Genomic DNA, 19,344 nt, shown 5'->3' with positions numbered 1-19,344 from the left:
TTCAGGCGATACAAGCCCCCTGTACTGCCACCATGGGTAGATGTACTTTCTAACTCGGTGCAGAGTCTGGTGGCTACATCTAATGGCTTTCACTCCATGTTGCAGGGTAAGAAGCCCCTTCCCAGTAACCCCTTTAAGCGTCCTGTGGTATCGTCACAGTCCACGCAACTTTCAGATTCTGAGGTATCATCCGATGAGGTAAAAGATGCTGATCTCTTTAAACCTGACTCCCTTCTGGAGGAGAATGAGAGTCGGTCAAAAATAATATTCCTGCTTTGGTGCGAGCTGTCAGATCCATCTTATTAATAGAAGATGACGAGCCAGCCCCTAAATCCAAGCACCCGCTGTTTAAATGGCAGAAAGGGACTTCAGCAGATTTCCCTATATCGGATCAGCTAGCTGAACACATGGCTGCAGCCTGGCAATCGGTCTGGTAAGAGGTTTCAACCACAAAAATAGCTAACTTCATGTTACCCTTTTTCTGTGGCTCATTGTGCAAAGTCAGAAACACCCCCTGTGGATTCCCATGTTACGTGTTTAATTAAAATACGTTGCCTATTCCTACAATTACTTCCTTGAACTACATAGGAAGGTGGAAGATTGCCTGAAATCGATATGCTCTCTTTAAGGGACTGTTGCCCGCCCACCCATGGCTATCACATGGGTAGCTAAACCTATAGAGAGCTGGGCTGACGCACTTGAAAACACTTTTCCCTCAGAAGCTTCTAGGAATCAGATGTCTTTTGTTGCTCACATTCGAGATGCAGCTTCCTATATTGGTGAAGCAACCTTAGATGCCAGTCTCCTAACCTCCACAGTTTCGGCCGCCTCTTTGTCTGCCTGCCGTACCCTGTGGCTGTGATCATGGAAGGCAGATGTGGATTCCAGGAAAGGCCTTGAAGGATTACCCTATAATGGGGAGATCTTGTTTGACCCATTGACAAATATCGTAACCACGTTGGTAGTATCAAAAGCGGCATTTCTGCCTTCAGCTACCTCTACTACAAGGCCTCGGACTATGGCCCTGATTCAGAGCCGGACGCTCTTTCAGAGTGCTCGCTCTGAATCAGGGCCTTTTTCTTTTATTTGTGTGTGTTGGCCTCCTGGCCGCTCGCATAGCTGTGGGTGACCACCCACAGCTTTTGCGAGCGGCCAGGTGATGGTCGCGACCATCGGGCTTGTGACGAGACCCTTGAGGTAGGGTCTCATCCATCGCAAGTCCCAGTGGACTTCCTGCTCTAATAGAGCAGAAGTCCACCTACTGACATCACTGGTGATGTCAGTAGGGCTGCCTACAAACGGCAGGTGTTCCCTTTGGAACGCCTCCGTTTGTCAAGCCAACCCCCCCTGCCCACCTCCAAAACAGGGCGAGCTGTCAATTATAATCAACAGCCGACCTGTATTGGTACCAGACCCGTAGCGACGGAGCACCCGTCATGCGCAGGGGCCAAACATCGACCCGCTTGTGAGTGCTATGCGCTCGCGAGCGGGTCTGAATCAGGCTCTAAATCTTTTTAAGTCCTTTCCTCCTCAAGGAAAGCCTAAAGGAAATCCTTTTCTAGGCATTTGGCTTCCACGAGGGCTCCCCAAAACCAGAACCAAGCAGACGCCCTGCTTCAAAACCCGAGGATAAACCCCTTAGCCTGGTGGGACGGGCCTCCCTCTAGGGGTTCCCAGAGAAGGAGGCCGACTTCTTCAGTTCGCCCAGTATTGGTGTCAAACCACCACGGATGCTTGGAGACCATGAGAGGAGTGGTCTCTCATGGGTATGCCCTCTACTTTCTCAGACTGCCTCCCCACCAGTTTTTATACAAATCCAGAAGGCCATACAGTACTTGCTGCAAGCAGGGGTAATTGTGCCAGTCCTGCTATCTCAGCGAGGGACTGAATATAATTCTACTCTTTTTGGTTCAGAAGCCGAATAGGTCTCATCGGCTTATCCTCAAATCCCTGAACAAATCCCTAAGGGTGCTAAGGTTCAGGGTGGAAACCATATGCTCCATCATCCTAGCTATGGAGCTGGGAGACTTTATGGTATCGCTGGATATTCAGGACGAGTACATACATGTACCTATAGCGCCCTCTCATTACCGATATCTCCAGTTTTCTGCCCTTTGAACTGTCCACAGCTCCATAGGTGTTTCCAAAAATTATGGCTGTCATAGCAGCCCACCTGCATGGTCAGGGTGTCCGACTGCTACCATATCTGGGCGACTTCCTGCTATTAGCAGAATCCCCAGAGGGGCTTAAAAAGCCATCTATAGCTAATCATTGCTTTCCTTCACAAGCACAGTTGGTTAATCATCTGGAAATAAGGGCCTCCCTGAATCCCTCACATAGAATGATTCATCTGGAGGCCCTGCTGGATTCTCAGGATCAGAGAATCTTTCTGAAATCAGACAAGATCTCCACACTTCGAGTACGAGTGCACAGATGTCTTCACAGTCACCGAGTGTCGATCTACTCAGCAATGCAAGTTCTGGGATCCATGTTGTCCACCTTCGACATGGTGGAATATGCTCAGTTCCATTACAGGCCTTTGCAGAGGCTAGTTCTCTCCAGATGGAACAGGTTAAGACATCGGATCAAAGCTCAAACGATGGTGCTCTCTCCGGAGGTGCTTCTGTCTCTATCTTGGTGACTACAGACATCTATTCTAATCAAGGGTTCGCCCCTTTTGGATCCCGGACTGGGTAATCCTAACAACGGACTCTAGTCTCCGGGGCTGGGGCGCAGTGACCAGTCCGCATTCCTTTCAGGGCCGTTGGACATCAGTCCAATCAACCCTGCCAATCAACATATTGGAACTTCGAGGTGTCTACAGGGCCCTCAAACTAGCCCAGCACATACTTCACGGAAAACCTGTACAGGTTCAGTCCGACAATGCCACAACAGTGGCTTACATCACTCACAAGGAGGCACTCAAAGTCGGGCAGCAATGACAGGAGTGTCACACATTCAAACGTGGGCTGAGGGTCACCTTCCAGCCATCTCTGCTGGGTTTCTTCCGGGAGTTCTCAATTGGAAAGCAGACTTCCTCAGCCGTCACGACGTCTATTCCGGGGAATGGTCTCTTCACCAAGTGGCATTTCAACTCCTAGTGAACAGATGGGGCCTCCCAAAGGTGGACCTCATAGCCTCCCGGCACAGTCACAAACTGCCAGTGTACGGGTCCAGAACAAGAGATGCCGAGGCAACCTTTGTAGACGCATTATCAGTGAAGTGGACCTTCCAGTTTGCGTACCTATTCCCTCCAGTCTCTCTTCTTCCTCAAGTTCTTCGCAATTTCAGACAAGACGGAGGCACTGTCCGGCTAGTGGCTCCAGCTTGACCCAGGCGTCATTGGTACTCATATCTTTGGAGTCTCTCCATCAACACAGTTCCTGCTGCCTCAACGACCGGACCTGCTGTCTCAAGGTCCTTGCCTTTACCCGGACCTGGGTCGTCTGTCTTTGACAGCATGGCTCTTGGGACATCCCTCCTAAGGTCCAAAGGATTCTCTAGCTCTGTCATCAACACGATGCTTAGAGCACGTAAGCCAGCTTCTGCTAAGATCTATCACAGAGTGTGGCATAGGTATTTCCAATGGTTTCGTCCCAGAGGTTACGACCTCCAGGTGTTTTGGATTTCCAGAGTCCTGGCCTTCCTTCAAGCTGGATTGGACCCTGGTCTCATTGAAAGTGCTTGTCTCTGCTCTGTCAGTATGGTTCCAACGTAGACTTGCTCCGCTAATGGATATCCACACCTTCCTCCAAGGTGTCTTATGGATTCAACCTCCCTTTGTCCCCCCAGTGGCTCCTTGGGATTTTGCAGTAGTTCTTTGGGCCCTCCATTTGAACCACTAGAGTCGGTGGAATTCAAGTGGTTGACGACTAAGACTCTTTCTCCTAGCAATTGCTTTGGCCAGGAGGGTATAAGAATTGGGGGCGCTTTCCTGTCGTCCTCCCTTTCTGATATTTCACCAGGACAGGGCGGTGCTTCACACTCATCTTGGTTTTCTACCTAAAGTTGTTTCTAATTTCCATATTAATCAGGAAATTGTTGTACCGGCCTTTCAGTCACCAGACCTCACAGCTGGTGAGGCCTCCTTGGATGTGGTCCGTGCTCTCAAAATTTATGGGACCGGACCGGTTCCCTTCGGAAATCTGATTCCTTATTCGTACTCTTTGGATTTCACAAGAGGGAATGGCCAGAAAACAAACACACTTTGGCTAGATGGCTTCGTTTGGCTATCTCTGAGGCTTATACACAGACGGGCCTGCCTGTTCCAGTTTCTGTTAAGGCTCATTCTACTCGGTCTGTGGGCTCCTCGTGGGCAGCTCGCCGTGGTGCCTCGGCTGTCAGCTGTGTAAGGCGGCTATGTGGTCTTCCATCCAGACCTTCCTGAGGTTCTATGCTTTTGACACCTTCGCCTCTCAGGATGCTTCCTCTGGGCACTGGATTCTACTCTCAGCGCAGGAGCGTCTCCATCCTTAATTGGACTGCTTTGGGACATCCCCAAGATCAACCCTGTGGACCCCCTATGGACCCTGAAAAAGAAAATGAGAGATATGGTAAGCACTTACCCTTGTTATCTCTCTTTCTTCGAAGTCCATAGGGTCCACAGGGCACCCGCCTTGACGCACCTGGCTTCATATGGGCTGTGTTACTGGTCACTGGTTTTCCATCTCACTTTCTGTGAGTATGGTTCTTGTGTGTTCCAGTCTTCCTTCTTTCTGTTGTTCCTCCGCCGGCCTTGGCTACTTATCAACTGAGGTGCCTGTGGCTCGGGGGCGGGGTAAAAAGGAGGATGGACCAAGTGCTTCCTGAGAGCTAAAACTTTTAACTGTGTGGTGCCCGTGGATCCAGATCCAGCTATACCTAAAGGTCAACCCTGTGGACTTCGAAGAAAGAGAGATAACAAGGGTAAGTTCTTACCATATCTCTCAAGCGGGTGTAGCCAGGCTGTATACAAGGTGACTATGCTGGGAGGGTATGGTGAAGGTGTGTAGCCAGGCTGTATACAAGGTGACTCTATGCTGGGAGGGTAGGATGAAGGGGTGTAGCCAGGCTGTATACAAGGTGACTCTAGGCTGGGAGGGTATGATGAAGGGGTGTAGCCAGGCTGTATACAAGGTAGGGTCTTGATCATCGCGACCATCAACCTGGTTGCTCGCTAGAGCTGTGGTGGTCACCCACAGCCCAGCGAGCGGCCAGGAGGCCGGCTCATAAAAAAGTAGCGGCCTCCCTCATTCAGAGCGAACGCTCGCATTTTGCGAGCGGCTCTGATTGAGGTCCAGTGTTTCGGTCAGCACTGATCGGGAGGAGGCCCGCCCTCATATCATGTTCCTTAGCTGGAGAGAGGCCTGCCTCCAATGAATTCAGCAGCCTCTGTTCAGACAGCTGCCTTAGACTGACGGCTCGGCAGTCCCACCCCACCGGGCCACAATGCCACCAGTGCTCCCGAGAGGGGGGGGAGCGGGTACTAATTACCCGACCCCTGCCTTGATGGAGGGGCCCGGTGCTGCCTCCCCCTCCCTCTTACATTAAAGCAGCAGCCACAGCAGTCTCCAGTGCCTGTGGGGAGAGCAATCATACTGATTGCACCCCCCTCCACTGGCTAGGTGCCGGGTCTCACAAAGCCCACCTCCGTGGCGCTGCAAAACTGTGTTGTTTTCTTTAAGGGGGTGTGGCCATGCCTCCCGCAGTTAGGCCACACCCCTTCCCCATGGCCCGGTGCGGCTCTCCTGACCGCCACACCATGCCATGCCACTCCACTCTCAACTCTGCTCCTGGACCTCAGCTCCTGCCTCCCAAATCCCAGCTGAGGTGCTCTGGAGGCTGCTGTGGCTACGGATGCTGCTCCAGTGAGTTTGCGGGGACCAGGCATGCTCAACAACCCAGGTAAGTACTCCCTTCCCTGTGTCTCCACCCCCCTTCAGCCAAGTGTCTCTCAAACCCCCACCATCTCACTGACCCCTTCACCGTCCCCAATCCCATTGTCTCCCCTTTCCCTCCACAACCATCTCCCCAATCACTGCTCCACCTCTTAAAAAAACCCAGCCAGCCCAGTAACAGTGCCCACCCCATTGAGTCCAGTGTTCCCCCTTCCCACCCCCAATCTCACTGCCCTTCATTCCCGTCTAGACAGGTGCACCCCCATCTCACTGTCCCTTCTTCTAGCCCAGTGTCCCTCCCATATATCACTCTCTCTCTCCGCCCCCACCCGATCATTAGGACCACTTGGTTGGGCACGGATCCCGGCGGACAAAATCCCAACGCCGGCATCCCGACAGGGTTAGGATACCGACATCGGTTGGTCTGTATCCTAACCCCCCCTTTCCCTACCCCTATACCTCCCCCTCCCACCCCCGCACCCTAAACCTAACCCTCCCCCTAGCGCCTAAACCAACCCCTAACCCTCCCCCAATGCCACTACTTACCTTTGGGATTCCAGCGCCGAGATTCTGTCAGGTGTTGGGATTCCGGCGCCGGCATTCTGACCAGCGGAATACCCACAGTCGGTATTATGACCGCATCCCGGACCGCTGGTAGGATTAGAAAAAAAGGCCGGCGGGTCAATAATCTTCATTAAAACATCAATTCTTAAAACCATATATACAAATGGCACCAAATTAGCAAACATATTTTATTAATATAAAATTGTTAGATCAGAGAAACTCACATTTTGCCCTGCCCCAAAACTTCTGTTATTGTGGGATTATCTGGTTGAATCGCTATTGCATGATGATGATGTTGGCTTTATTCCTAGGCAATCGGGCGGCTTCCGCACCATTTGAACACCTGCATGGATAGTGAATACCGACACTGCCAGTCCAAGAAGGATCTATTCTTCAGAGGTTCCCCCGTTGCAGAGAAACCACAATACAATTAAGGTGTATTTTTATTTAGTACACACAAAAAATAGTTAATTTTTTTTCCTTCAGACATTTCACCCCCTGGCTCTACTTGGTGTAGGCCCGTCCATGCAAGTAGTGAATAGTGCTGGTTGCTATCACTGTTAGCCAACGTGTGCCACTTTATGAAAATTTTCCAGGGTCACTTAAGTTTTCCAATCCGCCCCTGCACTTAGTACACACTAATAGGAATAAACCTATTGTAATAGGTAGCCTATTCAGCTTGTAAGAGTCTGGTAGCATGAACTATAATAATTGTTTTTCTTTTCCTTATGTAGTGCATAACACAGTTCGTGGGCATATATTGTCCTGATGAAAGAATACACCAAATGCCTTTAAACTGAATATTTTATATACTGGCAGAGATTATGGGCTTCATTCAGAGGCGGCCGTACGGTCTACTAGTGATGTCAGTGGAGAGCTTCCGGCTCTGACAGAGCCAGAAGCTCTCCGGGGCTTATGACAAGTGAGACCCTACCCTAGGGTCTCGTCGTAAGCCCCGATAGTCATTACCCTAGCGGTCATTAGAGCTGTGGGTGTAAACCCACAGCCTAACGACCGAAACAGGCGGCCGGTCAGGATGCAAGTGGCCACCCAGTTTCTGAACGACCGCTTGCATCCTCCGACCGCCTCTGAATGAGGGCCTATATGTTTAGATTTTGAGGATATACAATGTTACATTGTGTTACATTCTAATTGCTATGCCGCGTACACACGGTACGACAGCAACGATCAGATAACGATCAGACGATCGTCTGAATGTTCTGCATGTGCTGGGTCGGGCATCCAGCACATGCAGCAGACCCTCCACTACTATAATGACCCCCGATCAACAATCACTGGTCCCTATAGTAAACAGGCTTACCTGGTCGATATCGGCCAGGTCTGCCTGCTTGCACAGACGACGGTAGTTCGTCGTCAACTAACATATGTGGACGCGCATCGTCCATCGTATGGTCGTTAGCAGGGCCCAGAAACTGTCAGATTTTAACAATAACGATAGGATCGTTATCATTGAAATCTGACATGTTATCGTACTGTGTGTACAGGAGATTACTCATAGGTCATCCTTAATGTAAAGCTGGCCATACTCTAGTGCGATTTCAAGCCGATTGCCCGATATGCGACACGTCGTACGATGAATCGTGTGGAAATCGTGTAGTTTTTAAGGTAGGATGCGATGCGCGCTCCCGCTACTCTTAAAATGTATCGTATGATCAGATGTGCAGCCCATATTATCCGTCGTATGCTGATCGTGCTGTGCTTTTCAGTATGCGGTGCATCATGCGCTCGAGCTGCGTCATTTGTTAAAAAAAAATAGACTGATGCACGCACGGGGAGATCCATGATGCATGCATCTGTCTTTAATAAAATAAACACAGTTGCAGGGATGGTTCAGTGAGAAGGTACAAGTTTTTGTACCTTCTGGGAAATACTTGAGGGATTTTCTTGCCTCAATGTGCTTTTTTTTTTTTTTTTTTAAACAAATATTTTTAATAAATTTTCTTTTATCAATAGAAAAGAAAAACAAAGTACATATAATAAAGAAATAAACGATCAGTATTGTACAGCATTACATACAAATCAGTACAGTAGCAGAGTATCTGACATTCCGGCAAACATCTAAATAATATTTCTATAGTACATACTTTAAAGCAGAGGGTGAACAATTACAATCACTCAATTTTTACATTATCACTCTTGCATGTATGACTTACAAAAATACTGTGTGAAAAGCACTTATAAATAAACGGCTGACGAGGCACTCCAAACACAAAAACTAATAAATCATAATCACTATTAATTAGAGAGGGCGTGACGGGATCTCTGCCACAAAGACCAGACTTTATTAAATTTACTCGGACAGCCACGTTTCTGATACAAATAGCGTTCATGGGATGTTGTAAAATTAACCAAGGCGACCCAGGATGCAAAGGTGGGCGGATCAGGGGCCATCCACATGAGGGGAATACAAACCCTTGCCACAATTAAAAGGTTATTGACATATAATTTATGGGAACCAGAGAGTGAATCCTCCAAGTCCAGGCCAAATAAACAGATACGTGGAGTTAATAGAGGTACATGAATACCCGTATCTCGCACACCAGTAACCACACTAGTCCAAAACAAAGCAATACAGGGGCATGACCAGAGGAGATGCCAGAAATCAGCAGACGGAGCAAGGCGCTTGGGACAGGAGTCCACGGCAGAACCTCCAAACTCAAAAAGTGTAAGTGGGGTCCTATGAACCCTTTGCAGAATATACAATTGTATCTGCTGAAATATTGTATATGTCGTAGCCACCTGAGGAGACCCGATAACAATCTTCCAGTCATCATCAGACAGTACCCAGATCATTGTCCCAACGGGCTCTAAGGCCAGCCAAACTCCCTCCTCCCCCAGAAGACAAAAGTAAGGAATAGCCTACCGAAACTGTTCTACTAGAGGGCAGAGTACGCACCAATAGGCGCTTTGGGGCTTCACTAAAGTTAGGAACTGCATCCCTCCACTGCACAGAGAGCATGTTGAATCTGGAGGTATCTATAAAAGAAGTGAGCTGGGAGACCATATTTGGAGGACAAATACGTAAATGAATAAAGAACCCCATCTTGGTACAGCTGCCCAATAGCTACCACTTCATATGACCTCGAAGCCTCTCTACCCTGTAATCCCCTGACCTCAGAAATAGAGAGATTATCCCAAAGTGGGGAACATAGATCAATTGGAGTCTCCCCCAATAGCTTCTCCCGGCCAGCCACACTCTACGAGCCTGTTGCAGCAATGGTGGACACCGTGAGAGAGGTGTACAAGCCAACAAAAATTGTAAGGGGGAAAGCTTCAGGCCCGCTTTTGCAAGGAGAGCCAAGGGAAGATCTCCCCGATCCACCGGAGTAACCCACTCCCTCATCTGGGAACGCTAGTCCACCTTCCCCTCGAGGTCGACAGTGTCTTATAAGCTATACGTTGAGCATTATTTCCCCAAATAAATGAAGTTATACAGCTGGTAATCATCTTAAATTGGGACAAAGGGATGTACACCGGAGAATTTTGTAATATACAGTCAGGTGCATAAATATTGGGACATTGACAGAATTATCATATTTTGGCCTCTATTCTCAGCAGGTCTGCTGTTTCAATGTGTGTCGGCGCTTCAGCCGCCTCTTAGGGGTTCCCAGCAGGTCCCCCTCTGCTGTTTCAATGTGTGTCGGCGCTTCGGCCGCCTCTTAGGGGTTCCCAGCAGGTCCCCCTCTGCTGATTCAATGTGGGTCGGCGCTTCGGCCGCCTCTTAGGGGTTCCCAGCAGGTCCCCCTCTGCTGATTCAATGTGGGTCGGCGCTTCGGCCGCCTCTTAGGGGTTCCCAGCAGGTCCCCCTCTGCTGATTCAATGTGGGTCGGCGCTTCGGCCGCCTCTTAGGGGTTCCCAGCAGGTCCCCCTCTGCTGTTTCAATGTTTGTCGGCGCTTCGGCCGCCTCTTAGGGGTTCCCAGCAGGTCCGCCTCTGCTGATTCAATGTGGGTCGGCGCTTCGGCCTGCCTCTTAGGGGTTCTCAGCAGGTCCCCCTCTGCTGTTTCAATGTGGGTCGGCGCTACGGCCGCCTCTTAGGGGTTCTCAGCAGGTCCCCCTCTGCTGTTTCAATGTTTGTCGGCGCTACGGCCGCCTCTTAGGGGTTCTCAGCAGGTCCCCCTCTGCTGTTTCAATGTTTGTCGGCGCTACGGACGCCTCTTAGGGGTTCTCAGCAGGTCCCCCTCTGCTGTTTCAATGTTTGTCGGCGCTACGGATGCCTCTTAGGGGTTCTCAGCAGGTCCCCCTCTGCTGTTTCATTGTTTGTCGGCGCTACGGCCGCCTCTTAGGGGTTCTCAGCAGGTCCCACTCTGCTGTTTCAATGTTTGTCGGCGCTTCGGCCGCCTCTTAGGGGTTCTCAGCAGGTCCCCCTCTGCTGTTTCAATGTTTGTCGGCGCTTCGGCCGCCTCTTAGGGGTTCTCAGCAGGTCCCCCTCTGCTGTTTCAATGTTTGTCGGCGCTTCGGCCGCCTCTTAGGGGTTCTCAGCAGGTCCCCCTCTGCTGTTTCAATGTTTGTCGGCGCTACGGACGCCTCTTAGGGGTTCTCAGCAGGTCCCCCTCTGCTGTTTTATTGTTTGTCGGCGCTACGGACGCCTCTTAGGGGTTCTCAGCAGGTCTCCCTCTGCTGTTTCATTGTTTGTCGGCGCTACGGACGCCTCTTAGGGGTTCTCAGCAGGTCCCCCTCTGCTGTTTCAATGTTTGTCGGCGCTTCGGCCGCCTCTTAGGGGTTCTCAGCAGGTCCCCCTCTGCTGTTTCAATGTTTGTCGGCGCTTCGGCCGCCTCTTAGGGGTTCTCAGCAGGTCCCCCTCTGCTGTTTCAATGTTTGTCGGCGCTTCGGCCGCCTCTTAGGGGTTCTCAGCAGGTCCCCCTCTGCTGTTTCAATGTTTGTCGGCGCTTCGGCCGCCTCTTAGGGGTTCTCAGCAGGTCCCCCTCTGCTGTTTCAATGTTTGTCGGCGCTTCGGCCGCCTCTTAGGGGTTCTCAGCAGGTCCCCCTCTGCTGTTTCAATGTTTGTCGGCGCTTCGGCCGCCTCTTAGGGGTTCTCAGCAGGTCCCCCTCTGCTGTTTCAATGTTTGTCGGCGCTTCGGCCGCCTCTTAGGGGTTCTCAGCAGGTCCCCCTCTGCTGTTTCAATGTTTGTCGGCGCTTCGGCCGCCTCTTAGGGGTTCTCAGCAGGTCCCCCTCTGCTGTTTCAATGTTTGTCGGCGCTTCGGCCGCCTCTTAGGGGTTCTCAGCAGGTCCCCCTCTGCTGTTTCAATGTTTGTCGGCGCTTCGGCCGCCTCTTAGGGGTTCTCAGCAGGTCCCCCTCTGCTGTTTCAATGTTTGTCGGCGCTTCGGCCGCCTCTTAGGGGTTCTCAGCAGGTCCCCCTCTGCTGTTTCAATGTTTGTCGGCGCTTCGGCCGCCTCTTAGGGGTTCTCAGCAGGTCCCCCTCTGCTGTTTCAATGTTTGTCGGCGCTTCGGCCGCCTCTTACGGGTTCTCAGCAGGTCCCCCTCTGCTGTTTCAATGTTTGTCGGCGCTTCGGCCGCCTCTTAGGGGTTCTCAGCAGGTCCCCCTCTGCTGTTTCAATGTTTGTCGGCGCTTCGGCCGCCTCTTAGGGGTTCTCAGCAGGTCCCCCTCTGCTGTTTCAATGTTTGTCGGCGCTTCGGCCGCCTCTTAGGGGTTCTCAGCAGGTCCCCCTCTGCTGTTTCAATGTTTGTCGGCGCTTCGGCCGCCTCTTAGGGGTTCTCAGCAGGTCCCCCTCTGCTGTTTCAATGTTTGTCGGCGCTTCGGCCGCCTCTTAGGGGTTCTCAGCAGGTCCCCCTCTGCTGTTTCAATGTTTGTCGGCGCTTCGGCCGCCTCTTAGGGGTTCTCAGCAGGTCCCCCTCTGCTGTTTCAATGTTAGTCGGCGCTTCGGCCGCCTCTTAGGGGTTCTCAGCAGGTCCCCCTCTGCTGTTTCAATGTTTGTCGGCGCTATGGCCGCCTCTTAGGGGTTCTCAGCAGGTCCCCCTCTGCTGTTTCAATGTTTGTCGGCGCTACGGCCGCCTCTTAGGGGTTCTCAGCAGGTCCCCCTCTGCTGTTTCAATGTTTGTCGGCGCTTCGGCCGCCTCTTAGGGGTTCTCAGCAGGTCCCCCTCTGCTGTTTCAATGTTTGTCGGCGCTTCGGCCGCCTCTTAGGGGTTCTCAGCAGGTCCCCCTCTGCTGTTTCATTGTTTGTCGGCGCTACGGCCGCCTCTTAGGGGTTCTCAGCAGGTCCCCCTCTGCTGTTTCAATGTTTGTCGGCGCTTCGGCCGCCTCTTAGGGGTTCTCAGCAGGTCCCCCTCTGCTGTTTCAATGTTTGTCGGCGATTCGGCCGCCTCTTAGGGGTTCTCAGCAGGTCCCCCTCTGCTGTTTCAATGTTTGTCGGCTCTTCGGCCGCCTCTTAGGGGTTCTCAGCAGGTCCCCCTCTGCTGTTTCATTGTTTGTCGGCGCTACGGCCGCCTCTTAGGGGTTCTCAGCAGGTCCCCCTCTGCTGTTTCATTGTTTGTCGGCGCTACGGCCGCCTCTTAGGGGTTCTCAGCAGGTCCCCCTCTGCTGTTTCAATGTTTGTCGGTGCTACGGCCGCCTCTTAGGGGTTCTCAGCAGGTCCCCCTCTGCTGTTTCAATGTTTGTCGGCGCTACGGCCGCCTCTTAGGGGTTCTCAGCAGGTCCCCCTCTGCTGTTTCAATGTTTGTCGGCGCTTCGGCCGCCTCTTAGGGGTTCTCAGCAGGTCCCCCTCTGCTGTTTCAATGTTTGTCGGCGCTTCGGCCGCCTCTTAGGGGTTCTCAGCAGGTCCCCCTCTGCTGTTTCAATGTTTGTCGGCACTACGGACGCCTCTTAGGGGTTCTCAGCAGGTCCCCCTCTGCTGTTTCAATGTTTGTCGGCGCTTCGGCCGCCTCTTAGGGGTTCTCAGCAGGTCCCCCTCTGCTGTTTCAATGTTTGTCGGCGCTTCGGCCGCCTCTTAGGGGTTCTCAGCAGGTCCCCCTCTGCTGTTTCAATGTTTGTCGGCGCTTCGGCCGCCTCTTAGGGGTTCTCAGCAGGTCCCCCTCTGCTGTTTCAATGTTTGTCGGCGCTTCGGCCGCCTCTTAGGTGTTCTCAGCAGGTCCCCCTCTGCTGTTTCAATGTTTGTCGGCGCTACGGCCGCCTCTTAGGGGTTCTCAGCAGGTCCCCCTCTGCTGTTTCAATGTTTGTCGGCGCTACGGCCGCCTCTTAGGGGTTCTCAGCAGGTCCCCCTCTGCTGTTTCAATGTTTGTCGGCGCTTCGGCCGCCTCTTAGGGGTTCTCAGCAGGTCCCCCTCTGCTGTTTCAATGTTTGTCGGCGCTTCGGCCGCCTCTTAGGGGTTCTCAGCAGGTCCCCCTCTGCTGTTTCAATGTTTGTCGGCGCTTCGGCCGCCTCTGAGGGGTTCTCAGCAGGTCCCCCTCTGCTGTTTCAATGTTTGTCGGCGCTTCGGCCGCCTCTTAGGGGTTCTCAGCAGGTCCCCCTCTGCTGTTTCAATGTTTGTCGGCGCTTCGGCCGCCTCTTAGGGGTTCTCAGCAGGTCCCCCTCTGCTGTTTCAATGTTTGTCGGCGCTTCGGCCGCCTCTTAGGGGTTCTCAGCAGGTCCCCCTCTGCTGTTTCAATGTTTGTCGGCGCTTCGGCCGCCTCTTAGGGGTTCTCAGCAGGTCCCCCTCTGCTGTTTCAATGTTTGTCGGCTCTTCGGCCGCCTCTTAGGGGTTCTCAGCAGGTCCCCCTCTGCTGTTTCAATGTTTGTCGGCTCTTCGGCCGCCTCTTAGGGGTTCTCAGCAGGTCCCCCTCTGCTGTTTCATTGTTTGTCGGCGCTACGGCCGCCTCTTAGGGGTTCTCAGCAGGTCCCCCTCTGCTGTTTCAGTGTTTGTCGGCGCTACGGCCGCCTCTTAGGGGTTCTCAGCAGGTCCCCCTCTGCTGTTTCATTGTTTGTCGGCGCTACGGCCGCCTCTTAGGGGTTCTCAGCAGGTCCCCCTCTGCTGTTTCAATGTTTGTCGGCGCTACGGCCGCCTCTTAGGGGTTCTCAGCAGGTCCCCCTCTGCTGTTTCAATGTTTGTCGGCGCTACGGCCGCCTCTTAGGGGTTCTCAGCAGGTCCCCCTCTGCTGTTTCAATGTCTTAGGGGTTCTCAGCAGGTCCCCCTCTGCTGTTTCAATGTTTGTCGGCGCTACGGCCGCCTCTTAGGGGTTCTCAGCAGGTCCCCCTCTGCTGTTTCAATGTTTGTCGGCGCTACGGCCGCCTCTTAGGGGTTCTCAGCAGGTCCCCCTCTGCTGTTTCATTGTTTGTCGGCGCTACGGCCGCCTCTTAGGGGTTCTCAGCAGGTCCCCCTCTGCTGTTTCAATGTTTGTCGGCGCTTCGGCCGCCTCTTAGGGGTTCTCAGCAGGTCCCCCTCTGCTGTTTCAATGTTTGTCGGCGCTACGGACGCCTCTTAGGGGTTCTCAGCAGGTCCCCCTCTGCTGTTTCAATGTTTGTCGGCGCTTCGGCCGCCTCTTAGGGGTTCTCAGCAGGTCCCCCTCTGCTGTTTCAATGTTTGTCGGCGCTTCGGCCGCCTCTTAGGGGTTCTCAGCAGGTCCCCCTCTGCTGTTTCAATGTTTGTCGGCGCTTCGGCCGCCTCTTAGGGGTTCTCAGCAGGTCCCCCTCTGCTGTTTCAATGTTTGTCGGCGCTTCGGCCGCCTCTTAGGGGTTCTCAGCAGGTCCCCCTCTGCTGTTTCAATGTTTGTCGGCGCTTCGGCCGCCTCTTAGGGGTTCTCAGCAGGTCCCCCTCTGCTGTTTCAATGTTTGTCGGCGCTACGGCCGCCTCTTAGGGGTTCTCAGCAGGTCCCCCTCTGCTGTTTCAATGTTTGTCGGCGCTTCGGCCGCCTCTTAGGGGTTCTCAGCAGGTCCCCCTCTGCTGTTTCAATGTTTGTCGGCGCTACGGCCGCCTCTTAGGGGTTCTCAGCAGGTCCCCCTCTGCTGTTTCAATGTTTGTCGGCGCTTCGGCCGCCTCTTAGGGGTTCTCAGCAGGTCCCCCTCTGCTGTTTCAATGTTTGTCGGCGCTACGGCCGCCTCTTAGGGGTTCTCAGCAGGTCCCCCTCTGCTGTTTCAATGTTTGTCGGCGCTTCGGCCGCCTCTTAGGGGTTCTCAGCAGGTCCCCCTCTGCTGTTTCAATGTTTGTCGGCGCTTCGGCCGCCTCTTAGGGGTTCTCAGCAGGTCCCCCTCTGCTGTTTCAATGTTTGTCGGCGCTACGGCCGCCTCTTAGGGGTTCTCAGCAGGTCCCCCTCTGCTGTTTCAATGTTTGTCGGCGCTACGGCCGCCTCTTAGGGGTTCTCAGCAGGTCCCCCTCTGCTGTTTCAATGTTTGTCGGCGCTACGGCCGCCTCTTAGGGGTTCTCAGCAGGTCCCCCTCTGCTGTTTCAATGTTTGTCGGCGTTTCGGCCGCCTCTTAGGGGTTCTCAGCAGGTCCCCCTCTGCTTTTTCAATGTTTGTCGGCGCTTCGGCCGCCTCTTAGGGGTTCTCAGCAGGTCCCCCTCTGCTGTTTCAATGTTTGTCGGCGCTTCGGCCGCCTCTTAGGGGTTCTCAGCAGGTCCCGCTCTGCTGTTTCAATGTTTGTCGGCGCTACGGCCGCCTCTTAGGGGTTCTCAGCAGGTCCCCCTCTGCTGTTTCAATGTTTGTCGGCGCTTCGGCCGCCTCTTAGGGGTTCTCAGCAGGTCCCCCTCTGCTGTTTCAATGTTTGTCGGCGCTTCGGCCGCCTCTTAGGGGTTCTCAGCAGGTCCCCCTCTGCTGTTTCAATGTTTGTCGGCGCTTCGGCCGCCTCTTAGGGGTTCTCAGCAGGTCCCCCTCTGCTGTTTCAATGTTTGTCGGCGCTACGGCCGCCTCTTAGGGGTTCTCAGCAGGTCCCCCTCTGCTGTTTCAATGTTTGTCGGCGCTTCGGCCGCCTCTTAGGGGTTCTCAGCAGGTCCCCCTCTGCTGTTTCAATGTTTGTCGGCGCTACGGCCGCCTCTTAGGGGTTCTCAGCAGGTCCCCCTCTGCTGTTTCAATGTTTGTCGGCGCTTCGGCCGCCTCTTAGGGGTTCTCAGCAGGTCCCCCTCTGCTGTTTCAATGTTTGTCGGCGCTACGGCCGCCTCTTCGGGGTTCTCAGCAGGTCCCCCTCTGCTGTTTCAATGTTTGTCGGCGCTTCGGCCGCCTCTTAGGGGTTCTCAGCAGGTCCCCCTCTGCTGTTTCAATGTTTGTCGGCGCTTCGGCCGCCTCTTAGGGGTTCTCAGCAGGTCCCCCTCTGCTGTTTCAATGTTTGTCGGCGCTACGGCCGCCTCTTAGGGGTTCTCAGCAGGTCCCCCTCTGCTGTTTCAATGTTTGTCGGCGTTTCGGCCGCCTCTTAGGGGTTCTCAGCAGGTCCCCCTCTGCTGTTTCAATGTTTGTCGGCGCTTCGGCCGCCTCTTAGGGGTTCTCAGCAGGTCCCCCTCTGCTGTTTCAATGTTTGTCGGCGCTACGGACGCCTCTTAGGGGTTCTCAGCAGGTCCCCCTCTGCTGTTTCAATGTTTGTCGGCGCTACGGACGCCTCTTAGGGGTTCTCAGCAGGTCCCCCTCTGCTGTTTCAATGTTTGTCGGCGCTACGGACGCCTCTTAGGGGTTCTCAGCAGGTCCCCCTCTGCTGTTTCATTGTTTGTCGGCGCTACGGACGCCTCTTAGGGGTTCTCAGCAGGTCCCCCTCTGCTGTTTCAATGTTTGTCGGCGCTTCGGCCGCCTCTTAGGGGTTCTCAGCAGGTCCCCCTCTGCTGTTTCAATGTTTGTCGGCGCTTCGGCCGCCTCTTAGTGGTTCTCAGCAGGTCCCCCTCTGCTGTTTCAATGTTTGTCGGCGCTTCGGCCGCCTCTTAGGGGTTCTCAGCAGGTCCCCCTCTGCTGTTTCAATGTTTGTCGGCGCTTCGGCCGCCTCTTAGGGGTTCTCAGCAGGTCCCCCTCTGCTGTTTCAATGTTTGTCGGCGCTTCGGCCGCCTCTTAGGGGTTCTCAGCAGGTCCCCCTCTGCTGTTTCAATGTTTGTCGGCGCTTCGGCCGCCTCTTAGGGGTTCTCAGCAGGTCCCCCTCTGCTGTTTCAATGTTTGTCGGCGCTTCGGCCGCCTCTTAGGGGTTCTCAGCAGGTCCCCCTCTGCTGTTTCAATGTTTGTCGGCGCTTCGGCCGCCTCTTAGGGGTTCTCAGCAGGTCCCCCTCTGCTGGTTCAATGTTTGTCGGCGCTTCGGCCGCCTCTTAGGGGTTCTCAGCAGGTCCCCCTCTGCTGTTTCAATGTTTGTCGGCGCTTCGGCCGCCTCTTAGGGGTTCTCAGCAGGTCCCCCTCTGCTGTTTCAATGTTTGTCGGCGCTTCGGCCGCCTCTTAGGGGTTCTCAGCAGGTCCCCCTCTGCTGTTTCAATGTTTGTCGGCGCTTCGGCCGCCTCTTACGGGTTCTCAGCAGGTCCCCCTCTGCTGTTTCAATGTTTGTCGGCGCTTCGGCCGCCTCTTAGGGGTTCTCAGCAGGTCCCCCTCTGCTGTTTCAATGTTTGTCGGCGCTACGGCCGCCTCTTAGGGGTTCTCAGCAGGTCCCCCTCTGCTGTTTCAATGTTTGTCGGCGCTACGGCCGCCTCTTAGGGGTTCTCAGCAGGTCCCCCTCTGCTGTTTCAATGTTTGTCGGCGCTACGGCCGCCTCTTAGGGGTTCTCAGCAGGTCCCCCTCTGCTGTTTCAATGTTTGTCGGCGTTTCGGCCGCCTCTTAGGGGTTCTCAGCAGGTCCCCCTCTGCTTTTTCAATGTTTGTCGGCGCTTCGGGCCGCCTCTTAGGGGTTCTCAGCAGGTCCCCCTCTGCTGTTTCAATGTTTGTCGGCGCTTCGGCCGCCTCTTAGGGGTTCTCAGCAGGTCCCGCTCTGCTGTTTCAATGTTTGTCGGCGCTACGGCCGCCTCTTAGGGGTTCTCAGCAGGTCCCCCTCTGCTGTTTCAATGTTTGTCGGCGCTTCGGCCGCCTCTTAGGGGTTCTCAGCAGGTCCCCCTCTGCTGTTTCAATGTTTGTCGGCGCTTCGGCCGCCTCTTAGGGGTTCTCAGCAGGTCCCCCTCTGCTGTTTCAATGTTTGTCGGCGCTTCGGCCGCCTCTTAGGGGTTCTCAGCAGGTCCCCCTCTGCTGTTTCAATGTTTGTCGGCGCTACGGCCGCCTCTTAGGGGTTCTCAGCAGGTCCCCCTCTGCTGTTTCAATGTTTGTCGGCGCTTCGGCCGCCTCTTAGGGGTTCTCAGCAGGTCCCCCTCTGCTGTTTCAATGTTTGTCGGCGCTACGGCCGCCTCTTAGGGGTTCTCAGCAGGTCCCCCTCTGCTGTTTCAATGTTTGTCGGCGCTTCGGCCGCCTCTTAGGGGTTCTCAGCAGGTCCCCCTCTGCTGTTTCAATGTTTGTCGGCGCTACGGCCGCCTCTTCGGGGTTCTCAGCAGGTCCCCCTCTGCTGTTTCAATGTTTGTCGGCGCTTCGGCCGCCTCTTAGGGGTTCTCAGCAGGTCCCCCTCTGCTGTTTCAATGTTTGTCGGCGCTTCGGCCGCCTCTTAGGGGTTCTCAGCAGGTCCCCCTCTGCTGTTTCAATGTTTGTCGGCGCTACGGCCGCCTCTTAGGGGTTCTCAGCAGGTCCCCCTCTGCTGTTTCAATGTTTGTCGGCGTTTCGGCCGCCTCTTAGGGGTTCTCAGCAGGTCCCCCTCTGCTGTTTCAATGTTTGTCGGCGCTTCGGCCGCCTCTTAGGGGTTCTCAGCAGGTCCCCCTCTGCTGTTTCAATGTTTGTCGGCGCTACGGACGCCTCTTAGGGGTTCTCAGCAGGTCCCCCTCTGCTGTTTCAATGTTTGTCGGCGCTACGGACGCCTCTTAGGGGTTCTCAGCAGGTCCCCCTCTGCTGTTTCAATGTTTGTCGGCGCTACGGACGCCTCTTAGG

The 19,344-nt window shown here is 54.1% G+C and overlaps 1 long non-coding RNA gene across 1 annotated transcript in view; it reads left to right on the top strand.

Moving 5' to 3' along the window:
- Window positions 1-19,344, top strand: part of LOC148442045 (uncharacterized) — a 70,420-nt gene that overhangs the window by 10,558 nt on the left and 40,518 nt on the right. The window contains exon 3 of the long non-coding RNA XR_015875920.1: window positions 6,752-6,875. This is a non-coding gene — a long non-coding RNA (uncharacterized LOC148442045). The remainder of the gene's footprint in view (window positions 1-6,751; window positions 6,876-19,344) is intronic.

The sequence above is a fragment of the Taudactylus pleione genome, unplaced genomic scaffold (genome assembly GCF_031769625.1).
Source record: "Taudactylus pleione unplaced genomic scaffold, aTauple2 ptg001637l, whole genome shotgun sequence".
NCBI classification, from domain to species: Eukaryota; Metazoa; Chordata; class Amphibia; order Anura; family Myobatrachidae; genus Taudactylus; species Taudactylus pleione.
Note: the sequence above shows the minus strand (reverse complement) of the source record. Positions and strands in the feature narration are given on the sequence as shown.